The 26,295-nt window shown below is 37.6% G+C and overlaps 1 protein-coding gene and 1 pseudogene across 2 annotated transcripts in view; one reads left to right on the forward strand and one right to left on the reverse strand.

Annotated features, from left to right (window-relative positions):
- PTPRD (protein tyrosine phosphatase receptor type D) overlaps positions 1-26,295 on the forward strand; it is a 2,533,682-nt gene that overhangs the window by 1,742,732 nt on the left and 764,655 nt on the right. The window lies entirely within an intron of this gene.
- LOC147366906 (28S ribosomal RNA) lies at positions 21,019-21,941 on the reverse strand (annotated as a pseudogene; the record flags this gene model as incomplete).

Raw genomic sequence — 26,295 nt, forward strand, 5'->3', positions numbered from 1 at the left:
TTTGAAAGTTTACAGATCTACTTAAGGTCACCAAGTTACTAAATAGTGAAGTCAGTGCCCACAGAACTCTCTGAAAAATGCATTTATAGTTGATGGAAATATCTTCATAATATATTATTTTTACTTCCAACATACCTACTAGGCAGTTGTTTACTTAGATGATATAATAAACATGATTTAATAAATAACACTTGCATTGTCAAATAAATAATGAAGAAAGAAATTCAATGAGGTTCACAGCTCTACCTCAAACATGGAAAAATTGGCAATGGTGATAGTAAAACTTGGATGCCACTAAATGTTTTATAGTCATAAACTTCATCCAGCCTAAAATCCCTAGAGTCTTACTGCCCAATAAGAAAGTAAAATGAGCCTGAGAAGCTTGAAACTTCTCTCTTGTTAAAAGGGAAATATACTCTGGCATACATTTCCTGTAAATGACATTTAAAATCTACATTGAGAAGGAACTGGGGAGTGGACACTGAGAATGACCTTGTTAACAATTCCCTTGAGGAGATGAGAAATTCAAGTTGCAAAGTAGATTTTCAGCACTTATTTTACACTGATAATGTCTGTATTGTGCAAATTATGAGATCTAAATTTCTAAGTCAACCTTAGGAACTCAAAATCTATGACTCCTTTGCTTCATTCAATGATGGTGTTTAACATGCTCTTTGTACTTCTTATGAATAAGGCCCATGGTATTTCTGGTTGTCCGTAATTTTATTAACAGATAATTATCTTCTCCTGTGCTTAGTAGCTCAGTCATGTCTGACTCTGAGACCTCATAGACTATAGCCTGCCTGGCTCCTCTATCCATGGGGATTCTTCAGTCAAGAATACTGGAGTGATTTGCCATGCCCTCCTCCATATGATCTTCCTAACCCAGGGATCGAACCCAGATCTCCCACATTGTGGGAAGATTCTTTACCATCTGAACCACTAGGGAAGCCCAAGAATACTAGAGTGGGTAGCCTATCCATTCTCCAGGGAATCTTCCCAACCCAGGAATTGAACCAGGTTCACCTGCTTTGCAGATGGATTCTTTACCAGCTGAGCTACCAGGAAAGCCCTTATCTTCTCCTACAATATATGTTATTCCTTAAACAGGGACCTCTCTTGTGGTCAGTAACTATGGTGGACTTGGATGCTTTTATCCTGTTGGAAGATTTTTCTGATTATTGAGATCTGTAGATGTAGAAAACAACTGATTTCCACTTGGCAATCTCAAAATGTAGTCTGTCTTTGTGGCAAGTCCAGCAGTACCCTAGCTGCTGCTGCTGCTAAGTCGCTTCAGTCGTGTCCGACTCTGTGCGACCCCATAGATGGCAGCCCACCAGGCTCCCCCAGCCCTAGGAGTCTCCAGGCAAGAACACTGGAGTGGGGTGCCATTTCGTTCTCCAATGCATTAAAGTGAAAGGTGAAAGTGAAGTCGCTCAGTCATGTCTGACTCTTCGCAACCCCATGGACTGCTGCCTACCAGGCTCTTCCATCCATGGGATTTTCCAGTCAAGAGTGCTGGAGTGGGGTGCCATTGCCTTCTCCACAGTACCCTAGTATATTTTATCAAATATTATGAATTAGAATTGTTCACCTGTACAACACACAAATGACACAGAAAGAAGCCCAACAAAATTACAAAAAAAAAAAAAACCTGCAAAATATTCCCAATATGAGTTGATGAGCACTCAACTGAGAATGTATAGTCTGCCACATTAACACATGGCATGTGTGGTGAAGGAAACGGCAATCCACTTCAGTATTCTTGCCTGGAGAATCCCATGGACAGAGGCATCTGCTGGGATACAGTCCATGGGGTTGCAAAGAGCTGAACACGACTGAGTGACTTAGCAGCCGCAGAGCAGCAATGTTTACTGTTTTTGAGGCTCTGAATTACAAGCTTGGATTATTGCAGTCATTCTTTCTAACTAGTCTCCTATCTCTATTTTTAAGATGATTAATTTTATTTTTCAACTTGACTAGGTTTCAGTTCCCAGATATTTAATCAAATGTTATTCTAGATATGTCCATGATACTGTTTTGCATGCAACTAACATTTAAATTGGTGGACTTTGAGTACAGCAGATTGTCACCATAATGTGAATAGGCCTTAGTTAATTACTTGAAGGCCTTAACAGAACAGAAAGACTTGATTTCCCCTGCGTAAGAAAGATTCTGCCAGCAGAAGGACTCAGACTTGAACTGTAGCATCGGCTCTTCTATGACCGTCCATGCTGATGACTTTTGGACTTGAACCAAAATATTGGTGATGTTTTCTCATGGGTTTCCAGCCTGTGGGCACACTCTATAGATTTGGACTTGTCAGCCTTCATAATCATGTGATGTGCATGCATGCTAAGTCACCTCAGCTGTGTCCAACTCTTTGCAACCCCATGGACTGTAGTCTACCAGGCTCCTCTGTCCATGAGACTCTCCAAGCAAAATACTGGAGTGGGTTACCATGCCCTCCTCCAGGGGACCTTCCTGACCCAGGGATTGAACCCACATCTCTTATGTCTCCTGAATTGGTAGGCAGGTTCTTTACCACTAGCACCACCTGGGAATCCTATTCCTTAAAATCAATTAATCAATCAATTAATCTGTGTGTGTGTTTCAGTCTCTTGCTCTCTTTCTCTCCAGACACACAAACACATCCATCCTATTGGTTCTGTTTCTCTGGAGAATCCTAATACAGCTCTTACACTTTCACAAGAATTTCTCAAGCAGCCGTCTATGTGATCTTCCAGAAACAATTATCTAATCATGGTTCTCCTCCTCAAAACAGGCTTCCCAACACCTAGAGACACAATCCAAGTACCGTAACTTGGCCTGTAAGGCCCACCACAGTCTATCCATCCATTTACCCATTTACTTGTCACATATTCCACCACTGCCCCCACCGCCACCATTTTCTAACTACTTCATGCTTCATACTCCTGAAGTGAATCTTGGACCCTCTGAAGACACCAACTTTTCTTACACCTCTCTCTGCTTGCCCACACTGTTCCCACTGCCCAGATACCTCCCCTCCCACAACTTCAATTTTTCTCAATTCGCCCATCCTGTTCTTCACTCACTCTCTTCTTTTATTTCATTTCATTTTGAGTTATATTTATAAACATAATTAGGATTTGAAACGACATTTTTAGTCTTCTTTATATCCTTGTTCTATTATTTTATTAGAAGAAATAAATATTACAATGTTGACATCCCTTTGAACTCTAGCTTTTATCTATAGTCCTTCTTCCTCCCAAGAGGCAACCTCTGCCGCATAGTTGTCTGATCTTACAGATGATTTTTTATTCACACACACACACACATGCATACACATACATGGGCTGTGTGCTGTGCTAAGTCACTTCAGTTGTGTCCAACTCTTTGCAACCCCATGGGCTGTAGCCCATCAGGGGATTCTTCAGGCAAGAATACAGAAGTGGGTTGTCCTTCCCTCCTCCAGGAGATCTTCCTAACCCAGGGATCAAAACTGCATTTCCTATGTCTCCTGCATTGGTGGGTGGATTCTTTTATAATAATGCCACTTGGAAAGCCTGCATATACATACCCATGATTATACAATATTGCTTATTTTAGATAAGTGTACTATACTGCATTTATCATTCAGCAAAAATTTTGCTCAACATTATGTTTTGAGTATTTGTCAATAATGAGATATATGGAAGTGAGCATGAAGTGCAAGTGAAAGTCACTCAGTCAGGTCCAACTCTTTGGGACCCCATGGATTGTAGCCTGCCTGGCTCCTCTGTCCTTGGAATTCTCCAGGCCCAAATGCTGAAGTGGGTAGCCCATTCCCTTCTTCAGAGGATCTTCCTAACCCAGAGATCAAACCCAGGTCTCCCACATTGCAGGTGGATTCTTTACCGTCTGAGCCACCAGGGAAGCCCAATGAGATATATAGATCTGTCTATTCCATCACTTTGAAGTTTGGTATTGTGTTCCACATATGGATTTATCCATTTACTGATGAATTCTGATTTTGCTTCTGATTTGGAAGTCTTATAAATGACGCTGTAATGAATATCTTCATATATATTCTTTTTTAAGCATTTTTTTAATTGGAATATAGTTAATTTACAAATTATTTACAATGCTGTGTTAGTTTCATGTGTACAGTAAATTGATTCAGGTATATTTATACTTTTTCAGATTCTTTTCCATTATGGCTTGTTAAAGGATACTGAGTATATTTCCCTGTAATATACAGTAGGTCCTTGTTGTTTATTTTATACATAATTATGTTAATATGTTAATCCAAAACTCCTAATTTATCTCTTCCCCTACACTCTGCTATCCCCTTAGGAAACCTTAAGTCTGTTTTCTATGTATTTGAGTCTATTTCTGTTTTGTAAATAAATCCATTTATATTATTTTTTAAGATTTTACATACAAGGAAATATTATGTCTTTTTCTGACTTACTTCACTTACTATGAGAATCTCTAGGTCCATCCATGTTGCTGCCCACAGGATTCTTTTATTTTTCATGACTGAGTAGTATTCCATTCTGTGTACATGCCACATCTTCTTTATCCATTCATCTGCCAATGGACACTTAATTTGCTTCCATGTCTTGGCTATTGCAAATAGTGCCAACAAGAACATTGGGGTGCATGTATCTTTTCAAACTATGGATTTCTCCGTATATACACCCAAGAGTAGGGTTGCAGTATAGTATGGTATGGATTTCTCCGTATATACACCCAAGAGTAGGGTTGCAGTATAGTATGGTATGGATTTCTCCGTATATACACCCAAGAGTAGGGTTGCAGTATAGTATGGTATGGATTTCTCCGTATATACACCCAAGAGTAGGGTTGCAGTATAGTATGGTATGGATTTCTCCGTATATACACCCAAGAGTAGGGTTGCAGTATAGTATGGTAACTCTATTTTTTAGATTTTTAAGGAACCTCTATACTCTTCCTCATAGTGGCTCTACCAGTTTACATCCCCAAGAAAAGTTGTACATATTTTCTTAAATATTCAAGTGAACATTTCTCTAAATGTATACCGGGGAAAGATTACTATCACATATTTGCATTAGTAATTTTACTGGATATTACCAAACTGTTATTCACCATGGATGCAGTAATGTCCACTGTCACCAGCAATGTGTGACAAGACTGAACCCCTGAAAATACTTGATATTATCAACTCTTTAATATTTCTATGTTTTGATTGATAGTTGAAGCTGATTATATTTGAGTATATGCATCCTCCTGATCCTACTTATGTATCAGAATTTAGTTCAGTAATCATCTCTTTCAGGACATTTTCACCAATCTCCTTTGCACTCCCTTGCACCATTCTAGCAAAGCGCATAAAACAGAGCCTTGAAATTACCAGTTTTCCTTCCTGTCCGGGCTTTAGGTCTATGCCTTTTCCTGTTATTTACCTTTGAGTTTCAAGTTCACACAACAATGCCATACACATTCATGTAATCAGTAAATGTATGTTTAAATTAACTAAAATGTAATAATGAATACATGACTTCTCACACACACATAATGGGTTCCAAATGAAATATTCACTGAGTCCGGATTGCGAGTTCTTCATGCCTAATACTGCATTACCTTAAAATTATGTTCCCATATTTATATAGTGGTTCCAGTGCTCTTTCAGTGAAGAACAATTCTTTCAAATATCTCCATATCTCAACAGCAAATAGAACCAAATTCCAAATAGATTTGGAGCATACTTCATGCAAACTCCTGGATGAAAGGATAAGAAAACATCAGGAGTAACCATCAGAGCCCTGGCTTTATATGCTCTCATCCACAGCAAAGAATCTTTCCATGGACTTGCATTTAGGTATGAGATCTAGCAAGCCATGAAGCCCTAAGGGCAGGAGGGATCACAAGCAACAGCTAGTGAAAACCATAATAATTTTACATCTAATAGTTCAGTTTTGTGTTTATTCAGATAGAAGCACTTGCTGAATGGCATCCAAAAACTGGAAGGTTCCCAAAGAGACCTCATATACTTTCATATGCACTTTGGCTAAAATCTTTATAGTTTTGTAAGGTGTAATGAATACCTAAGTCGATATATTGAGTTGAATACCTAATTTATTAGCTTCATGACAATAGGAACATGATGGAATTCCTCTGAGCCTTATTTTCCATTATGTAAAATTGAGATAATGACAACTTCTCTCATAGGATTGAAGTGAGAATTAAGTGAGAGGTTGTGTCTAAATGCCTCACGTGATATCTGGGACGTTTGCCTCTTGTACTGGGTACACACTACATTAACTGGTAGCTTTAATTATTGTTGTTCTTGTTTGACTTTTACCTTAAAGGGGGAAAGAAAAAGAAAAAAAAATGTACTTTTTTGCTTATAATATTACCAAATTGGTCCTTCACTTTATGAGTAATATAGATCTTTTAATAAGGAAATTAACAGAGCATCCTTTCTGATCTCATGTACTTTATAAAAATTATCTAGCTAATAGTTAGATCTTGGCTTCAACCCATAATAACTGATTAGACCATGAATACATTAGAATTACTTTATAGAACCAATCTTCCAATAAACCTACTTCATTAATCAACATTTTTCATAGCCTCCAATTTTTGTTCCCAATAGAACCCAAGCTAATTTTGCATATGCATTTTCCTTTTTTTCTGTAATCACGGTATTTAGGACATTCCAAACACATCAACCTTAAACCCATTGATTCAAATACGATGAATTAGTTGTGTAGCATGAACATTATCAATTATCATCATCAACATCATCAGCACCATTACATTTGTTATTATCATCATAGACTGAATGTTTGTGTCCTTCCAAAAATCACATATTAAAATTCTAATCCCCAATGTGACTATCTTCCCTGGTGGTTCAGACAGTAAAGAATCCACCTGCAATGCGGGAGACCTGGGTTCCATCCCTGGGTTCCATCCCTGGGTTGGGAAGATACCCTGGAAGAGGGTATGGCCACCCACTCTAGTATTCTTGCCTTGAGAATCCCATGGACAGAGAAGTCTGGTGGGCTATAGTCCATGGAGTCACAAAGAGTCAGACACAATCGAGTGGCTTTCACACACAGCATTTCCTCAGCACTTGTATGAATAATACAAGGATTAGAATTTCATAAATATTTTCTCTTAATAGCCCTAAGCATGCACAATTTTAAATGGAAAAACAGAATTTAATCTCTAGCCTTCTGTGATGAGATCCCATGATCTGAACCACTTTGCTTTACTATTATGTCAAGCATTATGAAATTGCCAGTAAGTATTCAAACACTTTGCAAAATGTTCAACCAAATACATGTTACTATTCTTCAGGAAAAAAAAAATCAGTATGTTTAGGCTGTACACATATACCTAAGATATAAAACATCATTCTATAGAAAATACTTTTATATTGTCATCATTATCAAGGTATATAGGCAAATTTAAAATATGTATATATATATATATACATATTTTAAGGTGTCCAAGGGCTTCCCTGGTAGCTCAGCTGGTAAAGAATCTGCCTGCAATGTGGGAGATCCTGGTTTAATTCCTGGATTGGGAAGATCCCCTGGAGAAGGGATAGGCAACCCACTCCAGTGTTCTTGGGCTTCCCTGGTGGCTCAGCTGGTAAAGAATCTATCTGCAATGTAGGAGACCAGGGTTTGATCCCTGGGTTGGGACAATCCCCTAGAGGAGGGCATGGCAATTCACTCCAATATTCTTGCCTGAAGAATCCCCATGGATAGAGGAGCCTGGCAGGCTGCAGTCCATGGGGTTGCAAAAAGTCGGATACAACTGAGTGACTAATCACACAGGGTGTCCCATGTGACGATTAATGAATATGTACATTGTGAAATGAATATCATCAAGTTAATTAACACATCCATCTCCTCCCAGAATTACCATTTGTCTATAAAATGAGAACATTTTTGGTGATTTTTCTTTTTTGTGATAACTGAACTGAATAGATTATAGTTCATTTACAATGGTATGTTGGGTTCAGGTGATCACAGCAAAGTGATTCAGTTTTACATATATCATATATCCCTTCTTTTTCAGATTCTTTTCCCTATAGATTATTAAAGATTACTGAGCAAAGTTCCCTGTGCTATACAGTAGGTCCTGTTGATTATCCATTTTATATACAGTAGTGTGTATATGTTAATCCCAAACTCCCAATCCATTTTTCCCATCACCTTTCCCCTTTGGCAACCACAAGTCTGTTTTCAAAGTCTGTGAGTCTCTTTCTATTTCATAAATAAGCTCATCTGTATCATTTTTTTAGATTCCATGTAAGTGATGTCATATGAACTTGTCTCTGACTCACACCACTTAGTATGATAATCTCTAGCTCCATCCATGTTGCTACAAATGGCATTATTTCATTCTTTTTTATGACTGAGTGATAGTTCATTGTATATACATATCATATCTTCTTATCCATTCCTCTATCCATGGACATTTATGTTGCTTCCATGTCTTGGCTATTGTAAATAGCACTGTCATAAATTCTGGGGTGCATGTATATTTTTGAATGGTTTTCCCTGGATATGCTCAGAAATGGGATTGCTAGATCATATGGTAGTTCTATTTTTTTAGGTTTTTAGGGAAACTCTATTCTGATCTCCATAATATCTATATTTACCAATAATAAGAACTTTTAATATCTGCTCTCTTAAAAAGTAGGAAATAATTTTTAATACTACATTTTCTTTTGCAGTTGGAAAATGCTATCTACTATCTAAAATTGCTGCAAGGGACACTAAGCTCATTACATAAGAAAGTTAGACATAAATTTTCAATAAGTAAAATGATTTGCTATAGACAGTGAAAGATGACAGTCAAACTCAACCAATTGGCTAGAATGAACTTATCCTTTACAATGTTCATTCTGCCTAATATGATTATTTTGTAGTGCCATGAGGATGCATATGCCTCCAGTGGCATGAAATTTCTAATGCAACTTCCAAAGGAAGTGTAAAGTTACCCACACAGAGCCACTGACTCTTTTACAGCTTGGTTCTATGTGTCCACTATATTCCAGTGGACAGTGGGTTTGAACTCCAGAGGCATAGGTTCTGATCTTGAATTCAGTCTAGAGTCATAGATAAGTAAATCTGCTTTACTGGATTTCAGTATTCTTATTTATAAAATGTGATAGGTGTATTTATTTCACTTGTCTAGAAGGCAAATTTGGTATGTTTATCTTAGATTCATTGTGACATTGCTTTGTGGCCATAGAGCAATGAGATCCGGAATACGTAAGTGTGATTAGGTAGAAATAGAAGAGAGAGAAGATCCATGACCTTTTGAGTGCCTGTGTACAGTTTGCCCCAAAACAATTTGGTTTAAATGAATTTGATAGAAAACACCTTCGTCAGTCCTACAACTAAATGAAATAAAGACTTGAAGTCACTTGGCCTTCTCTTAACTTTACATTCTCTATAACCATGGTCTCTAAAAGCAAATTTTTATTTTCCCCCTAATAACCATGTTACAACCTAAACATTAATTTATATTTTATACTTGCATAAAAAGTTTTCTAAATGGATTGGGCATATAAATTTCAAATGTTCTATTTTTACCAGTTTTTCCAAAAATTGCCATTGATTTCTGGATTTCTATGTTAAGAAATGAAAGAATACTTCTAAATTTTGATGGCAGAATGTAAAACCAAATGACACCAAGGTTGGATTTTACACTTAACTGCATTTGCATTTAGATCAATGTATTTAGAGATATGCAATATTCTGTATACTTTCACCTGAATAAACATGATGTACTGCATAATGAAGCATTTCAGGCAATGCATGTTGGGCAATTTGAAATCATTCCTTTTAATAAAGTAGTTCTTATTTTAAATAAATCCCCTTGATGCTCAAAAACAAATAAAACTATGAAATTATTAAGTCTCATAAAGTAAAAATATAATTTCATAATATTTTTATATATTATCCCTTTATATTTGTTAAATATTGAATACGTACCAAGAATGACCTTGATAGCTAGGAGATAGTAGTGAAAGTAAATGTGTTAGTCATCCAATTGTGTCCAAATTTTGCACCCCCATGTACTGCAGCCCACCAGGCTCCTCTATCCTTGGAATTCTCTAGGCAAGAATACTGGAGTGGGTAGCTATTCCCTTCTCCATTGGATCTTCCTGACCCAGGAATCAAACCCAGGTCTCCCACATTGCATGCGGTTTCTTCACCCTCTGAGCCACCAGGGAAGTCCCACTTAGGTGACAATATGCTAGGGTGAAAAAATTCCTAGTTGGAAATCTGAATATTGGGTCTTCTATGTTGAAAACTGTGCCTATAAATAAATTCCATGTAGATGTTCTAATTTTTGTTTTAGTATTTTTGAATGATAAGCACTTTATCCTTGGTGATTAGAATCAGGGAACACATCTCCTTTTAGTGCTAGGAGACTATGTAGCAAATTTGGAAAAGGGAGAAGTCCTTTTGAACTTGAAGAAAAGGTTTAAGTTCGGGCCCATTGTTTTCTGTTAACTGCATAACTTAACACTTTTGCACTTTACTGCTTTCCTCTCTAAAATGAAACTATTATACTAATATACTTCTCAGTATTAGGTCCCTATGTTTACATCGATATATTGAATACAGCTTTACCTCCAGGATTAATGCGAAAGGGAGGGCTTTTCAAATGTAGTATATCACTTATGCCTCCCTCCTGTGGCAGGACAATATGTTTTATAGCTTTTGAAGATAAGGAGGGAAACCAAAACTTAGTTTGAATTGCACGAGTAAGCATAGGTGTCCACTGATGGAGCTAAGCAAGGCAGGAATCTGTGTCTTCTCTTCCTAGCTCAGTATGGTTGCCTTCATGTTGTAAAACTTTATATCACAGCTTGTCACCTTCTAGATCAAAATGAAAAGTGATACAGGAATGTTTCCCAAATACACATTCATCATAGTAATCAGTTCAGTTCAGTTGCTCAGTCATGTCTGATTTTTTGCAGCCCCATGGACTGCAGCATGCAAGGCTTCCCTGTCCATCACCAACTCCTAGAGCTTACTCAAACTCACGTCCATCCAGTTGGTGATGCCATCCAACCATATTATCCTCTGTCATCCCCTTCTCCTCCTGCTTTCAGTCTTTCCCAGCATCAGAGTCTGTTCCAATGAGTCAGTTCTTTACATCAGGTAGCTAAAGTATTGGAGCTTCAGGTTCAGCATGAATCCTTCCAATGAATATTTAGGACTGATTTCCTTTAGAACTGACTGGTTTAATCTCCTTGCAGTCCAAGGGACTCTCAAGAGTCTTTTCCAACACCACAGTTTAAAAGCATCAATTCTTCGCCGCTCAGCTTTCTTTATGGTCCGTCTCTCACATCCATACATGACTACTGGAAAAACCAAAACATCATAGTCATAGCTACCAGCAGATAAGCATTGGAAACTTTTATGTCAATATAATATTATCACTTTTTAAAAGTACCCTTGTATCCCATAAGCTCCATCTTGGAGTGATGTCTTTTATATTTAATTAGTTCAGTCATTTCAGTCACTCAGTCATGTCCAACTCTTTGGGACCCTATGGACTGTAGCATGCCATGCTTCCCTGTCCATCACCAACTCCCAGAGCTTGCTCAAACTCATGTCCATTGAGTCAGTGATGCCATCCAACCATCTCATCCTCTGTTGTCCCCTTGTCCTCCTGCCTTCAATTTTTTCCTAGCATCACGGTCTTTTAGTTATTTCTCCACTCTTCTACAGTAGCATATTGGGTACCTACCAACCTGGGGAGTTCATCTTTCAGTGTCATATCTTTTTGCCTTTTCATACTGTTCATGGGTTCTCAAAGCAAGAATACTGAAGTGGTTTGCCATTCCCTCCTCCAATGGACCACATTTTGTCAGAACTCTGTACTATGACCCGTCCATCTTGGATGGCCCTACACGGCATGGCTCAAAGTTTTTTTGAGTTAGATAAGGCTGTGGTCCTTTTGATCAGTTTGTTTAGTTTTCTATAATCGTGGTTTTCATTCTCTCTACCTCTGATGGATAAGGATAAGACTTACTATGTCTTTTAAATCTAACGAGATGTTTAATCTGTGAAGCAAAGGTGAAAGACACGTATTTATATTCATTTCACCCTGTCTTCAAACAGGCTGTCTGTCCTTACTCCTGCAACTTGAAATGCTATCTTGAAGTTGGACTGAAACAGCAGACGCAGGTTGCGCTGAGGTCTTACTCTCCAGGGCCTCCATTGACATGATCTCCATATCCATACCCCAAGGGCCACAAACCAAAAGTGTATATTTAGTGATTCAGATATTTGATAAAACATCCATTCTTTCACTTCTCAGATAGAGTTCCATGGGAAAATTAAGCCTTACAGAAAATAGTTTGAGTGACCTTTTTTCAGTCTTCCAAGGATAGTACAGTTACTATCATTCTGAAGGCACGGAAGAGAAGTTACCTATTTCTTCCATTGCTGCCTTGAAGCAGTAAGGCTTCATTCCCTAGAAGCAGGTCCCTGGGGATGGGGTGCTAGACCTCAGATGCTGAAAGGAAGCAAAAACCCAAACTGTCTTGAGGAGAGCAATAATGACTAGTGTTGCTTTCCAGGTCATTAGATGCTTGGTCTAGAACAGGGGGTGGCAAACTCTGGCCTGTAGCCCACCAATTTTTAAAAACAGTCTCTTTTATTTTTTTAAACATAGCCAGGCCCACACTCTATGTGCACCTGTGGCTCCTTTCCCACTACAACTACGAAGTCACTTGCATGTTGTAAAAGAGACCCCATGTTCTGCAAAGCCTACTATCTAGTTTTTTGGGGAAAAAAATTACAGCCCATGTTATATTCTCATCTATTTGATTGGTTTTAAATCCCCCCTAAAAAGTATCAATATAATGAATAGGAAGACATGACCAACAGACTGTATATAAATTTTCTCTTCAAACTATTTGGTGTGTAGATATGAGTTGTGTTTTTCAGATATATCCTGAATTAAGTATCTGAACAGAAACAGGATTTATTCATTTCCCAATAACAGCCACCTATACTTTTAAAGAAAATCTCACATTTTAAGCACTGCATCTTCCACTTTGATCTATTGTTTAAATTACGTATTATTGAATATCTTCTGTGTAGGATGGCAAAATACTAGCATTTTAGTTAAGTAATTAGCTGCAATTTATGTAGACTATGTCTTTGTATAACTTCTAATTATAACAACTAGCCATCCTGTGTATTTGAAGCATGAAGTGTGCATTTAAGTAATTAAAGAGACATTATTAAGTGACTTCCACATTCTTTTGAAGCTGAAAAATAGAGATAATAAGCTGTGGCATTTTTACATGAAAAAAGGCATGAATGCTATGTAAAAATAATTCTATCTTTGTTCATATTTTTAAGCTCAGAGTTTATCCTTTCTTTAGCACATAACAAACAAAACTGGATTAGTTTACAGACTGTGCAGAACCAAGACAGCTCAGAAGTGTCTAGATAAAACCATCTCAGCAGACTGTTCAGCAGTATAATGATTGATGGACGCCTAATCATTTTTTTTTTATGCAGGTCAAATATTCACCACCCTAAAACGTCTGCATATCTTAAGATTTTGCAGTTTTTACAGCTTTTTGATCATCTTCTTTTTTTTTCCCCCTTTAATATAAAATGTTTCCAGGACCGAACAGCTGGTGCTTGCTGGCTGAAGGAATGAACAGGAAGACAATGTGTTCACAGGATTATAGAACAAGCTGAGAGGGAGAATTTATGCAGAGTTTTATAAGCTTAGTCAGGCAGAAAATAGATTGGGGTGCACACAGGAAATAATGTGCCATTCAGAGCTCATTTCATAGGCATCACTTCCATAGCTTAGGAGCCACCATAGGCTGTCCTTGCTCCCACAACTTCAACTCTTACCTTGAAGTTGGGCTGCAGCAGGCTGTACTATCTTTCTTCCCAGTGGCTTTGATTGTCTGCCAATCAGAGTCAGTCAAGTCACCACCCTCCACCCTCCACCACCAATCCCTGCTCCTAACACACACACAGCAACAACTTGCAGTAATGGCCAATACTCAAGCACCATGTTATCTGAGAAGTGGTGAAAACAAATGGATTTTTTCTAAGGAACATGAAGAGCATCCTCCACTGTATGCTTGACCCCTAAAGCCTTTTTTAAAATGCTCCGATTTCCAGCCAGCCCCCTGGTACATATAACTTCACCTTCTTTAATGAGCTTCTATATGTCACTTGTGATTCATCTAAGTGCTCTAAAATCCCCTAGGTTGTAGAGTGAATTTCATGCTTGTAATTTGGACCATAACAGAACATGTCTAGTTATGTGGATGGAAATGACAATCATGTTTCTTGAGTTTTTTTTTTTTTTTTTTGAATGACTTGGCTAAGTTTCTGTCATCAAGAGTCTGCACTTGATTCATTGCTAGTTTCTGTTCATTATCTTGATTATGTTTTATAAGCAAAATTATTGTCCTAGGTACTTCTCAGCAAACTGTCTGAATGGTGCTGTCTTAAGTAATACTTATTTAGAAGCCATTAGGACAAAATATTCAAAGTTAATATTTCACTGGTATTCTTGAGGCTCAAAGATATCTGTCATACCTTCTGGAAGGTGATTAGCTTCCAGTAAAATAGGAATAGAGCAGAAGAGAAGAAGCTGGCAGCAAATATTTGTAAAAGGCAATCATTGTGTGTTCTCCCATGGTGAAAAATGATTTGAAGTTCCTAGTCTGGACAGTTTGTAGTGATTTGATAGCTCCTGATAAATTCCAAGTTAAGACCTACTTCTCTGAAGAACAGCCTTTATTTAACTGTGTCATTATTGTAAAGTTAGATAGCCACTCTTTTTACATTTGCTGCTGCCCTAGAAAAGACAGAAATGCCTAAACTAGTTAATGTCCACAAAATGAGCCAACCACCAAACACACATATGGTTCATAATCTGCTAGGTGGCAGTAAGCAGTCACGCATCATCCCGTTGACTGGGAAAGTGTCCTCAACAGCACTGGGCCAACCAGCACGTGTAGATACTTGGGGCAGATTAACAAGAGCCACTCGCAGGGGTCAATGACATCTACCCGTGGCAACCATGAGTGTGAGTATTCTTTTTCCAAACAAACAAAGGCTGGAGAGAAGATAAATTAATAAATCCTTTGGTGACATGTAGGATATTTTCACGTCCTACATGTATTTAGCCTTAGAAACAATTTCCTGTCATTCCTCAGCAAGGCCTGTCTAAATCTTACTTTCCACTTAAAACTGTAAAAAAAAAAGACTGGAAGTTCATGCTGTCATATTAAAGACAGCTTATAATCTTCATTTTTGTTTGTGGCAATTTAAGATACACAGCTCTGTCACCACTATATCTGCCTAAGGAAAATATTATCTTATTTAAATTGAACACTGACTCTATATTAACAATTTATCACTGAAGTTTTAGTGTTTCTCCTTGATGATTTTCCTTTCAGTTGTTTTTGGGGAGTTGGGACTTAGGACATTGGCTGAGTCTAGGTTACTTTTTTTCTGTCACAGATGAGATGGCAGCTGAAAGTTGAACGTGGACTACTTATTCATATCAATGAATTAGTAGAACTAAAAGAGAAAAATAGAGGTTATGATGACCCTGAGGTCATCCTGATAATGAAATCCACGAGAAATATTGGACTCCATGTGTTTAACAGTGATAATGCCTATATAATGCCCTGTGGATTGCATAGACTAATAGATATGATTTTGAAATTATTTGATATGAATTGACATAAGTAACATTCATATTAAATATAATCTACACTTAATGTAAGCAAGTTGTTAACCAAAACTCCTCAAAGAAGAGAGATATTAAGTTTCTCAACAATACAGGATGCTTCCAGGGTTTTTTGGTGTTGGGATACTGAATTACATGATTTTTTTTTTTTAATTGTAGTTGTGAGCCACAGAAACTAGTTCTAGATAGATTAAGCTGAGAACTGATTTGTAGTAGAGTTTCTGGGAGTTTATAATATCACCAAGAGGGCTAGAGAACCAGGTTCAGAAATGCTCAGGAACATACCAAGATGGGTAACAGGCCTGATCACCTTCCAATTCAACCTACAATTCTGGTCCTGTTAGGACATCACTGTTCCTACTCCTGAGTACTGGCTACCAAGCTTGTATTCATTGTGTTTGCTGCTTCCCCTGGACTGGATACTGTAGCTGCTATTGCCTGTAAACTCAATACGGGGATCACTATTCCCTGACTAAAAACCCAAGACATTGGCTGAGTCTAGGTCATGTTCCTATACCTTAGTTTCAAAGCAGGGCAGGAAATCAAGTATTTGGCATTTTCAAATTCTCTAGAAAACAGGTAGTAGAAAATAGCTTATGCCTCCCACCAAGATTCATAAGATACCTGTATACATGCTTCCATAAAAGGAAAGAAACTCTAGGTGACAAGACTTAAAAAAAAAAAAAAAAAAAAGATTGCTACTTGCCTAATATATACTCTGGGCTTTCCTGGTGGCTCAGCAGTAAAGAACCCACCTGCCAATGCAGGAGATGAGGGTTCAATCCCCAGGTTGGGAAGACCCTCTCAAGTAGGAAATGGCTATCCACTTCAGTATTCTTGCCTGGGGAAGCTTATGGACAGAGAAGCCTGGTGTGCTACAGTGCATGGAGTCGCAAAGAGTTGGACACGACTGAGCAACTAAAGAGCAACAACTAATATTCTCTAGGGTCAGAATAAGTCTTCAGCGAATCCAACTTCTCATTCAGCACCTGCTGTTTGACTGCCCACACCCCTTTCCTCCCCCCTCAGGTAACATCACTCCTAGGTCCTTAGGGAACCTGCATCTCTCATATCCCAAATGTGAGTTTGAGATGAGCGTCAGTCTTACTAGCCTGCTGCTTCCTGGCACATAATTACAGTTGAAGTTGTTCAAGAACCACCCTCTCAACCACAGTGATTAGTCCAGAGATGATTATTTGTTCTTAGCAGAATCCATCCACATTTTCCTCCAGAATGTTCCTCATTATATACTGGCAGAGAGGAATTCTGTTTCCTCTGTAGTTAGGAAGCAGGAAAGATGAAGCCTAGAGCTACCTGACACTTTGATGCCAGCCTCACAGAGACAATTAGCCTCAGAGAATAAGACTAGCATCCGAAAGAGCAAAGATGAAAGATGTAGAAAGACAGATCCTAAGGGTGTTTGAGTCTCTGGGTCAGATCACCCACATAATTTGGTTAAATGAGCCAGTGAGCTCCCTCTTTAATATGCAAGTGGGGAGAAATTGGATTTCTGTTCACATCAAGAACATTTCTTCTAAGAAATATATTGTCCCTCTTCTGCCAACACTGTTACTCACTCAGTCATGTCCAACTCTTGTGACCACATGGACAAGAGATCTAGAAAAACTTCTTGCATTTTAGAGACTTCTTCAAACACTTCTAAAGGAACCATAAGCTTTTATTTTTCCTAGAAAGACAGTAGAGTTTAGATTAACTCTTACAGTAGGAAATTAACTTGGATTCAGAAGTCCTCGTTGTTCCTTTCCATTGGGTTACCAATAAATCCTGTGGCCTTGAACTCATCTCTTCATGTTTCTAGGCTTCATGTAATGCCTTGTATAATGGCTTGAATTCAGCAGTCTCAGAGGTGCCTTCCTGTACAAACTGTGTGTGATCAGACTTTTCCAAATAACTTCTAGTTACTGACTTCATGGTTCTTCGGAGTTTAGTTCTGGTTCCCTATTTTTAAAAAATGAAAGGAGAAACTAGTAAAATGAATTCTTCATAGAGTTTTCTTTCTGAGTATTTTCATATATATTTCCACTTCTGGTCACTTTGTCTAAAATCTCTCTAACAACAATATGATGCATTGTTGTTGTTTTTAAACACCCACCATCTGCATAGCAGTAAATCAAATGTCATTGGGACACACCACACCTTGCCATCTAAAAGTTTTCAAACTTGGTAAGACAAGAAGTACACTCAGGTAGAATATTTACAAATCAAAACCAGGGCAGTGCAGTTATTGTGTGAGAGGGTAAGACGAGCTCTATCTCAAAAGGCTGGTTTCCTGAGCACTGAAAAAATAATAACCAAAAGCTTTTCAGAGGTTCTGAACTCCTAAAGAATGGGTCTCAGCAAGCAACATTAACTGTACTTTTACCATCTATTTTATGTTGAAATTCTTTGAGTTTGGCTTGGAGAGAACATTTTAACTCTTTTCAGTGTTTTATTTTAAACAGATATTATGACTGTGATTATGCTCATGTTATAGATACACTTCCACTCTGTTCAGCTTTTAGGAATTCTAAAATATGTTCTTGCTGCAGTGAATTCAAAGTACAACATTTAAATCACTTCAAGTACAAAACCAGTTTTGAAAAAAAATTTTTTCAGGAACTGTTATTTATGAACATCAGGCTGTGGTGGCACCAATTTCTTTATGCAGGAGCATGCTTGAATATGTAAAGTAGTTGGCTAAGATTCTATACTCCAGTATTAATGTTCAGGATTTGTTTTAAAATTTTATACCTTTAAAATCTCTAGGATTTTCTAACTTAATAGTGTTTATTAAAGAGCATCAGTACACCTCAGTGGGAGGAAGTGACCTTGGCATATGGTGTTGCTTTCCTAAGCCTAGCATCAGAAGACTCTGTCAAGCATTCTAGGCCAAGTGAGAATGCCACAAAGTATTTGAGTCTGAGCACCTGGTTTCAAATCCTGGCTTTCCTGACAAATTAGAGGAAATGGCAGCCCACTCCATTGTTCTTGCCTGGAGAATCCCAGGGACAGGGGAGCCTGGGGGCTGCCGTCTATGGGGTCACACACAGTCGGACACGACTGAAGTGACTTAGCATAGCATAGCATATCCTTTCTGAGCCTCCAATTCCACATCTGTGATAATACACATGAGTTTTGTATCTCTTGTGTGGATTTGTAAAGATTAAATGGCATTACATAAGAAATAGCTATGAGCCTAGAAAAGAATAGATGTTCAACAAACACTTTCTTTCTTCCTTTCTCTGAATTTTAGCTTCCTCATCTGTAAAGTAATCACTGAAAAGCACGCTGTCAGAAAGAAAAGATGCTCTATAATTTCCAAAGTTATCCAGAGGAGATGGACTGACCTCCAAACAGACCCAGGCCACAATGTCCTTCTAGCTGAGGTCAAACTGTTCTCTGGCCAGTCCTCAGCTGGTTCTCTCCCCTCTCACCCCTTTACCATGTTATCAAGAGTAGAGAACTTTCTCACTTTCTCCCTTCCTTCCCAGTCATGCACTTTTGGATCTTATTCACCCTACATCCAGTGACTATTTAGAAATATGATGTGTCCTTGAGGTTTTTGCATCCAGACTTGAAACAGGAAGCAGGAATGGAAAAGGGGAAAGGCAAAAAAAGTTCATATTTTATGTATTTAGCATTTGCTATGGGTTTGCAAATTTTATGCATTCATAGTTTGTTAATTTGAATACCTTTCCTATTCTGTGAAATTATTCACATTTTATAAATTATGAAACTAAGGCTAAGAAAATTTAATTGATTTTCCTAAAGGTACAAAACTTACACCAGTTATAATACCAAACATGCCTGCCACCAAAGTGCTTGCTTAAACTAGTCAGCCAGTCATTAGTTCTGTCTCTCACTGTGCTCCTGGGTAGCCTGAAATCAGATCTCTTAACAATTTGGCCCCTGCAAAAAGCAGATTTGTCCCTCTATTCCCAGCTTATTTAAATGCTTATTCCTCTAGTGATCTCTGGATTCCCCACTGGCCATCTTTGTTATTCGGCTTCCCTCTACCACTTGATGAACCTTTCAAAGAGGGAAAGACAAAAAGAATCATTCCAAAGATATATGTATTTTTAATTTACTTATTTTTAATTGAAGAATAATTGCTTTACAATATTGTATTGGTTTCAGCTATACATCAACATGAATTATGAATTAGTCATAGGTATAAATATTTGTCCTTTAAGCCCCTAATTATGGGATAAAATTGATGTGGCCCATTAAAGAAATCTCAAAGTTCAGTTGGTAGAGTAATTTTTAGAGGGAACCCTCTTCACACTCTGAAGTTGTAATCGGCAATGCTCCATATTTGAGCAAACCAGCCTGCTGTCTATCATATTTATAAAACTTAGTACTTCTGTGAAGTTCCCCCTTGAGAAGCTAATCTCAATAATTGAATCATTGCAGTAAATTCTGCTAACAAAAAGACCATTGTCTATATATTCTTTTTTCATTCTACTTTAATCTTTCCTCATACTCTTTATGGGACAAAGTGACATATAAATGTAAAATTGGGGGGATTTTTGATAAACAAGATAATCTCCTTGGACTTTAGTTTACTCACACATAAAATGAAGACACTGAAGTAAGTAATCTCTAAGATCCTTTCTACATCCAAAATTCTGTGTTTGTTTTACCCTGAGATACACATTGGTAGGCTATCTACTTTGTCCTTGCTTAGACTTAAGGGCCCAATACAAGGCACAGGGTGAACTACTTCCTGATATTAATAGTTTTATTAAAGGGACTTACCATCATGTAGATAACATTTTATTTTTAATGCAATGTGGCAATACACTCCAGTATTCTTGCCTGGAGAATCTCATAGACAGAGGAGCCTACAGTCCATGGGGTCGCAAATAATTGTACACAACTTAACAACTAACACTTTTTTTTTCACACAGTCTTTCTTTCTTTTTTTTTTTTAATTTAAATTTATTTTAATTGGAGGCTAATTACTTTACAATATTGTATTGGTTCTGCCAAACATCAACATGAATCCGCCACAGGCATATACATGTTCCCCATCCTGAACCCCCCTACCACCTCCCTCCCCATACCATCCCTCCAGGTCATCCCAGTGCACCAGCCCCAAGGATCCTGTATCGAACCTGGACTGGATTCATTTCTTATATGATACTATACATGTTTCCATGACATTCCCCCAAATCATCCCACCCTCTCCCTCTCCCACAGAGTCCAAAAGACTGTTCTATACATCTGTGTCTCTTTTGCTGTCTCGCATACAGGGTTATCATTACCATCTTTCTAAATTCCATATATATGCGTTAGTATACTGTATTGGTGTTTTTCTTTCTGGCTTACTTCACTCTGTATAATAGGCTCCAGTTTCATCCACCTCATTAGAACTGATTCAAATGTACTCTTTTTAATGCCTGAGTAATACTCCATTGTGTATATGTACCACAGCTTTCTTATCCATTCATCTTATTGTTCCGCCTGGGCAGGATTCTGATTTAGAGGCTTTCAGTCATAATCTCACAGATGGTAGCTTCGCCCCATTGGCTCCTCAGCCAAGCACATACACCAAATGTCTGAACCTGCGGTTCCTCTCCCACTGAGCAGGATTACCATGGCAACAACACATCATCAGTAGGGTAAAACTAACCTGTCTCACTATGGTCTAAACCCAGCTCACGTTCTGTATTAGTGGGTGAACACTCCAATGCCTGGTGAATTCTGCTTCACAATGATAGGAAGAGCCGACATCAAAGGATCAAAAAGTGACGTCACTATGAATGCTTGGCCCCCACAAGCCAGTTATCCCTGTGGTAAATTTTGTGACACCTCCTGCTTAAAACCCCAAAGATCAGAAGGATTGTGAGGCCCTGCTTTCACGGTCCGTATTCGTACTAAAAATCAAGATCAAGCGAGCTTTTGCCCTTCTGCTCCATGGGAGGTTTCTGTCCTCCCCGAGCTCGCTTTAGGACACCTGCGTTACCGTTTGACAGGTGTACCGCCCCAAACTCCCCAGCTGGCACTGTCCCTGGAGCGGGTCACGCCTGGCCGACGCATGGCTGGGCGCTTGGGGCCAGAAGCGAGAGCCCCTCGGGGCTCCCCTCCCCCCGCCCCCCTCCCCCTCCCCCACCTCACCGGGTCAGTCATATTGCACCGTGGAAGCCCAAATCTTTGTACATTCATGTTCACACCAATTTAGCTTTCATTTTCTTTAAACTATAAGAAAATAAGAGCCAAAGTTGTTGGTATAGCTATGTTCTGTGCTTTATTCTTTTCAAAACCTGAGCAGGGTCAACCAAGAAGCATGGATTTTTATCAACAGCATGAGATGTATATGTGGAAAGGAATAGAAAATAGAGTCTAGGAGGAGAGGAAAAAGGGAGAATATTAAGCAGATTTTCATTCAGTATGCACTATTCTGAGCCTAGGGATATAAGGACAAAAAAGATATTTTTCAGGTGAAGAGGGAATAAAGAATGCATTCTAGGAAGACCCTGAGCTCATTTCCACACATGGACACACAGAAGCTACAGCAGCATAGAATAGAAATCTATTACAGAAGGAAAAAGAAAAAATGCAAACATGTGGAGACCAAACAATAGGCTACTAAACAAATCAAGACAAAAAAATGAATCATTGAAGAAATCAAGGAGGAAATTTAAAAATTCCTTGAGAGAAATGAAAATAGAAACAAAACTCTATGGGATGCAGCAAAAGTAATTCTAGGAGAGAAGTTCATAATAAATCAGGCCTACCTCAAGAAACAGTTTCAAAAATTTCAAATAAACAGCCTATGTTTACAGCTAAAGGAATTATAAAAAGTAGAACAACCAAGCCCAAAATTTGTAGAAGGAGGGGGATAATACAATTTAGAGAAGAAATAAGTAAAATAGAGACTAAAATATAAGAGAGATGACCAATCAAATTAAGAGCTTGTTTTATCAAAAGATAAATATTAGTAAACCTGTAGCCAGACTCATCAAGAAAAAATAGGGACTCAAATAAATAAAATTACACATGAAAGAGAAGGTAAAACTGATTATCACATGGGGAGGGAGGCAGGAGGGGGATTCAGGATGGGAGGGGACACACGTATATCTGTGGCCAATTCATGTTGATGAATGGCAAAAACCATCACAATATTTTAAAGTAGTTATCCTCCAATTAAAATAAATTAATTTAAAAGACTGACATTACAGAAGTACAAGGAGTCATAAGAAAATACGATTAATAATTATTGCTAAGCACTTGGACAAGCTAGGAGAAATTCCTAGGTTGTCCAAGACTGAATCAGGAAGAAATAGAAAATCTGAACAGATCATTATTAGTAATAAAATTTAATCGGTAGTACCAAAAAAAAAAAAAAAAAAAGTTTCAACAAACCAAAATCCAGGACAAAATAGCTTCAAAGGGGAATTGTACCAAACATTTAAAGAAAAATGAATATCTATTTCTTTCAAGCTATTATGAAAAATTGAAGAGGAAAGAAAACCACCAAATTTGTTCTACATGTTTGGCATTACCCTGATAGGAAAGCCAGACAAAGATTCAATGCGATCACTCTCAAACTACCTGTGATATTTTTCACCAAACTAGAAGAACGGATTCTAAAATTTGTATGGAACCACAGAAGATCCTAATTATAAAAATAAATCATGAAAAAGAACAAAACAGAAAATGTCATACTCCCTGATGTCAAACTATAGAACAAAGATATAGCAATTAAAATAGTATGTAACTGGAACAAAAATATTCTGTTCTATATATCAATAGAACAGAATAAAACCAAGAAATAAGCTCATGCACATATAGCCAATTAATATATAACAAAGGAGGTAAGAATATACAATTCAGAAAAGACATTCTCTTCAATAAGTGGTATTGGGAAAATGGATAGCTACATTTAAAAGAATGAGATTAGACCATTTTCTCATACCATAAAAATAAACTCAGAATAGATTAAAGACTTAAATGTAAGACTTGAAACCATGAAACTTCTAGAAGAAAATATAGGTAATATTCTCTGTGACATTGGTCTCAGCAACTTATATATATACATATATATTTTAAATTCATCTTCTCAGGCAAGGGAAACAAAAGCAAATAAACAAACAGAACCAAATCAAGCTAAAAATCTTTTGCACAGTGAAGGAACCATCAGCAAAAAGAAAAGGCAAGTTACTAAATGGGAGAAAATACTTGCAAATAATATGCCTGATGAGGGGTAAATATCCAAAATATATAAAGAACTCATGCAACTTAATATCAGAGAAAACAAATAATCCAATTTTTTAAATGGGCTGAATAGACATTTTTCCACAGAAGATACACAGATGTCCAACAGGCACATGAAAAGATGCTTGACATCACTAATCATCAGGGAGATGACTATCAAAACTGCAATGAGGTACCATCTCACATTTGATAATGGCTATTATCAAAAAGACATGGAATAAGAAGTTTGACAAGGACATGGAGAAGAGAGAACCCTTGTACACTGTTGATGGGGATATAAATTAGTACAATTAATATGGAAAACAGTATGAAGTTTCCTCAAAAAACAAAAGTACAATTACCATCTGATCTAGCAATTCCACTCCTTAGTATATCCCCACAGACATTAAAACACTAATTCAAAAAGATGTATGCACTCCAGAGTTCATTGCAGCATTATTTACAGTAGCTGATATGTGGAATCAATCTAAGTACTCACTGACAGATAAAGAGAGAAAGATGTGATATATATACAATGGGATGTTAGCCATAAAAAAGAATGAAATAATATTATTTGCAACAATACTGATGGACCTAGCAGAATGATTATAAGTCGGATATGGATGAAATAAATCAACATGGATGGACTTATGCTAAGTGAAATAAGTCAGACAAAGACAAATGCTGAATATAAGTGAATATATTTTCCCTTATATGTGGAATCTAAAAAACAAAACAACAAGTATAACAAAGCAGATTATCAGATACAGAGACAAAATAAGTGGTGCCAGATGGGCATGTGCGGGTTGCGCAAAATAGACATAAGAGATTAAGAGGTAAAAACTACCGGTTATAAGACAGGGGCTCTGTATCAACCTAGAGGGGTAGCATGGGGAGGGGATGGGAGGGAGGTTCAAAAGGGAGGGGATATATGTATACTTATTGGAGAAGGAAATGGCAACCCACTCCAGTGTTCTTGCCTGGAGAATCCCAGGGACAGGGGAGCCTGATGGGCTGCCGTCTATGGGGTCGCACAGAGTCAGACACGACTGAGGTGATTTAGCAGCAGCAGCAGCATATGTATACTTATGGCTGATGAATGTTGAGGTTTGACAGAAAACAGCAAAATTATGTAAAGCAATTATCCTTCAATAAAAAAATAAATAAATCACAGGGGTGTAATTGCAGCACAGGGAATGTAGTCAGTAATCTAATAATAATCTTTAAAGAGACTGAATCACTGCATTTTATACCTGAAAGTATTGTAGTATTGTAAATCAACTATACTTTAATTAAAATAAAAAGATGTTTTAGGATTTTCACCTAGGATCTTTGTCTAAATTTTCCTCCCTCCCTGACAAGGTGTTCCTTGTACCTCACACTGTCTCTCTTATTATTACCATCTAACGCTAGAATGGCACATTTAATTACACTACAATTAATGGACTACTACTGATGCATTAGTAATAATGCATCCGTAAAAGTGCATACTTTATTCAGACTTCCTTAGTTTTTTATATAATGGCCTTTTCTCATCCAGGATTCCAAGCAAGACTCCATTTTACGCTTAGTAGTCCTGGCTCACCTTGTTTCCCTCTTGGCTAAAAAAAAAAAGACTCCCTTTGTTTTAAAAACTATACATTTTCCTTTCACCTCAGCGTCTTCACTTGCTTAATTGCTTTGTGTAAGCAGTCTCAAGTCTTACTGTACCTAGCAGAGCATTCCTGATATCCCCCACAATTTAGAAAAGCTCTGGGAATCCCCATACTAACTGCCAAGCATTTTTTAATTTCTAGAAAACTTGCAAATAATGAGGGCAACTCTAGCCAGAGGCCAATGAGAATTTATGATTAGTGAACTGGGATTTTCTTTGTATGGCAGAATGGGGATAATCTTTATTAGTGAGTCAGTCAGTTAAAAATCTTAAATCTTAATTACAGAATAACCAAGTTAAATTTCAAAAGAAATAGGCATGTCTAACTATATAATGTTTATAGTTAAATAAGGAAATAGCACTTAAATTAGCACTTAAACTGCCATTATTAGTCTTGAAAAATCTCACCTCCTTAGAAGGAGTAGAGATCCTTAGAAGGATGGTTCACACCTTCTCAGTGCATCCCATTCAATCTGTTCAACAGATTTATTAAACTAGGTATGAAATTGAGTTTGTATATATTTCAGATGGAAGGGCCAAGAACTCCAGGGCTGTCTATTCCCACTTCAATAGTAAAACCCATGGCAGCTTCTGAATGAAAGATGCTAAAAAAAACCACAGTTTATTGTGTGATACACAGCCTCGCAAAATGAGGTTGATATGAAATCCTGCAGGCCATTCTTTGTATCCATTTAGATTGGGAAACA

The sequence above is a fragment of the Bos grunniens genome, chromosome 8 (assembly GCF_055505025.1).
Source record: "Bos grunniens cultivar Pamir isolate PY7600 chromosome 8, Bosgru_T2T1.0, whole genome shotgun sequence".
Classification (NCBI taxonomy): Eukaryota; Metazoa; Chordata; class Mammalia; order Artiodactyla; family Bovidae; genus Bos; species Bos grunniens.